This window comes from Halyomorpha halys, unplaced genomic scaffold, assembly GCF_000696795.3.
Source record: "Halyomorpha halys isolate HHAL.00 unplaced genomic scaffold, Hhal_1.1 Scaffold1761.1, whole genome shotgun sequence".
Classification (NCBI taxonomy): Eukaryota; Metazoa; Arthropoda; class Insecta; order Hemiptera; family Pentatomidae; genus Halyomorpha; species Halyomorpha halys.
Window position 1 is genome coordinate 1 of NW_027112893.1, and position 3,527 is coordinate 3,527.

Genomic DNA, 3,527 nt, shown 5'->3' on the forward strand with positions numbered 1-3,527 from the left:
TATATATAATTACTCTTTTTGAGTAAATAATTATTTTTATGTATAAATGGTTTTTATTTTATATATCGTTTCTATTGTTAAACCAAAAAGAAAGCTAACCAATTTTGTTGAGTCAAATATAGAGTGGAAACATTGTTAAATAAAGCTAGGATGGCGGCGCCATTCTGAAGTCGGTTAAATCGCTGCTATGTTGAGCAGATTCAAATATTTTAAACTTTATTCATCTTCCCATCATGTTTATAATTACAGTAAAATCAAGAAAAACATATAAGTCGAAAAATAAGTGTTAAAAATTAAAGTTCATAAGAAGAAACTCAAAACTGTTATGCAACAATCGATGTTTACATGGAACATTTAGACCTAAAGGGGCCAAGATTTAGATTTCACTTGATGTTTATACGCGGGAAAGGAGGTCCTGACATATCCTGGATGCAGGAGGTCCTTTACATCCTTTGTCTCCCTCAGTGGGACATCTAGAATCTTCCAAAAAGTTAAAGTGTCATTTTGTTTTGGATTGCCGGAATGAGATGTGTTGAAAACTATTAGATGACCAAATTCTTTGTTTAAAGACAGTGTTAGTTTGTGAAATAGAAGTCATCAAAAACCATCAGTCATCATAGAAGAGCATAAATTGGTTAGTGTTGTACAACATAGAATTTTAATTATATTTGTAAAAGTAGATGTTAATTTAGCTAAGTGTTTGTTCTGATTGCCTAGAAACCTCCCCTGAGATTAAGAGTCCATAATATTATATTTAATAAAATAAAAATTCTCATATTTATTCATAATTCATAAAACTATATAAAATTCCATTTATTTTATTTTAAATAATTTATTATTGATTAGGATAACAAGCTGGTCATTTCAAAGTTGGAGTTCATAAAGGCATTTAACCCAATATACAAACTAAGATCTACTGCTGATGCAAGATGTTTCAGCTATTATGTGAATGAAATAATTTAGGTAAATGATATAAGTAAAAATTTCTTTTAGGGTGATGAAAAACTCTTAAACCAAGGCATCTTAGTTTGTATATTGGGTTAAATGCCTTTATGAACTCCAACTTTGAAATGATCAAAATGTTATCCTACTAGTTATCGTTTTATTCCAGCAATTGTGAGAGTGTTGATTTAATTAAAAAGTTTATTATTAAAAATTATTAAAAGTAATTAAAAATTTATTATTATTATTCTATGGGAACAACAGACCATGGAGGCCTAAGTCATCGCACGATGTATTTCCCAATATTAGGAGATAATATTCCCAGTATTAGGAAATGCATAGCGCGTTTCTTGACGTGGTTTTTTCGCAGGGTGGGTTCGTCACTCCCATGCCTATTTTTTGAGTGCCACCCATGGCTAACGGGCCTCACAAATGCCCGGGGGAGTTTGTCAGTGAGTTTTGCATTATTTTGTGCTTGAAAAAAGTTCGGGTGGGACCGGGATTTGATCCCACAACCTGTGGATTGGTAGACCACGCTGCTGCTGCACTACCCTGCCCTCTTAATTAAATTAAAAAGGTTTGCCATCCAATTAAAGTAAACCACTAGGAGCCAGATTTGTACTAGGGCTCCTCTTAAGTTGAAAATTCAGATCTGTAGCCCAAACCACCAAGGCTTTATGTACAAATATTTTTTTAAAATAAACTCATGATTTATAAAACTGCTAAATTACTGTAACAAAACTATAAAAAAATCAACTATTTACCATGATTATAAAAATTATACAATGAGGACTATTTAATGCTATATAAAACATCTGTTTTGTTTGCTGATACAAGAGTACAAAAATATCCTTTTTTATTGTTTAGATAGAGGCTATGGCAAAAATATAGAGCATGTTTCATAATATATTTTAGTAAATTTTTTTTTTTTATAATTTAAAGATTTAGTCACCTGAATGCACGCCACTTCTTTCCACACATAGTAAATAACTGCAAATCTACTGGGTTTTTTTCTTCATTCACTTCAAAACCATGATCTGTAAAATGCACGAAGTCCTTAATTAATACCTTCTCGATGTAATCAGCATCTTGAACTATCAGTGAGGGCTTCATGAAATCGTAATGTCTGTAAATATGTTGAGGAAAATTCAGTTTTCTCTACATAAAATTTGACCAATATATGTTATATCTTATTAAAATATCTGAGTATAAAAATGAAAATCCATATTGGTGAGGTAAACATTCATATTGTAAAGATCACTTGTCGAGATCACTAATTTACTTATCATTAAAGTTTTCGGCCAATTATACAAATTCTATTCTAGCTCTTAAAAACCGGAAATGATATAGCTGAGCCATTTTTACTACCTAGATCATTCCTAATCATAGTGTGGAGGTAGTTTAAAGTAGATGTAACAAGAAGAAGTTGCTAGATGATGTAATCAATTCAGTTACACCAACTTCTCCTTATATAATAGTTATTTTACAATTAAATCAAGATAGAATGATTGCAGAACTTAAAAAGAAAAAATAGTGATATACTTACCCTAAGAGTGGTTCATTTGGATAAGTTTTGCAAAGATCTTCAAAAATTGAGGAGATACTTTTCTTATTTAGTAAAACTTGCAAAGTATTACCAAATAAGAATAAAGGTTTATTATGTTTTATTCCTCTTTCTTCCCAAAATAAATATATCTTACGAAACCTGTTTATTATGAAAGCCACAAGTGTTAGAGCCAATATTATTAAACAAACTGTCAACATTCTGAAACACAAAATAATTGAGAACTACATTAATAATTCATGAAACATAAAACACTTAATTTGGTATAGATGACTAGAGCAATCACCATTTTACTAGTCATAAATGCATCTCTTGATGTTCCAACAATAGAGACATGGTGTTAGTAGTCTTGAAATAATCTATGATAAGATTCATCCCAGAGGTAAATTTATATTGCACCATGGATGCAATACTAATGTAACTCAAAAATTTAACTTATGAAAAAATGGAGTTCTAAGATTTAACTTTATATTAAAACTTACTTTTACTTATTATTCATTTAATCTATTTTATGTTGATTTATCTACTCTTTGTTTTCGTTAATATTTCAAGTAAATAAAATTCAACTGTTTTGACTGAAAAATATTTATCCAATTGAAAATGCTTTTTTTTTTTAAATATCAATGGCTCACTTCACAGTGGTGCTAAGTACATTTCCACTAGTTCTATGAAATATACAATTAAATGTTCTCTTTTTTAGGAAAATTAATTGAAAAGCTGTAATTTCCTAAAAGAGAGTACCTTTAATTGTATTGTTTGTAAAGAAATGTAATTAGCACCACTATGAAGTAAGGCATCGATATGTAAGTAATGCATTGAGGGTGTAAATTAAAAGTAATACAAGATCTTTTTATTTTATTTTAGGGTGATTATACAAAGGAGTTGGGTAACTCAGTGTGTCAGACACTGGAGTCAAAGCTCCTATGCCCAGATTTGAGTCAGTATGGATTGACCTTCTAGTTGGGAGGACCTTTCTGGTCCACATCTAGCCTATAATAAGTTAATAATAGGTGGAAGAACT

General features: G+C 30.2%; 1 long non-coding RNA gene across 1 annotated transcript in view; it reads right to left on the minus strand.

Moving 5' to 3' along the window:
• Positions 1-1,875: 1,875 nt before the first annotated feature.
• LOC136796551 (uncharacterized) overlaps positions 1,876-3,527 on the minus strand; it is a 3,509-nt gene continuing 1,857 nt past the window's right edge. Inside the window, exons 3-4 of the long non-coding RNA XR_010844274.1 lie at positions 2,489-2,707; positions 1,876-2,068 (exon numbers count right to left, since the gene is read on the minus strand). This is a non-coding gene — a long non-coding RNA (uncharacterized lncRNA). The remainder of the gene's footprint in view (positions 2,069-2,488; positions 2,708-3,527) is intronic.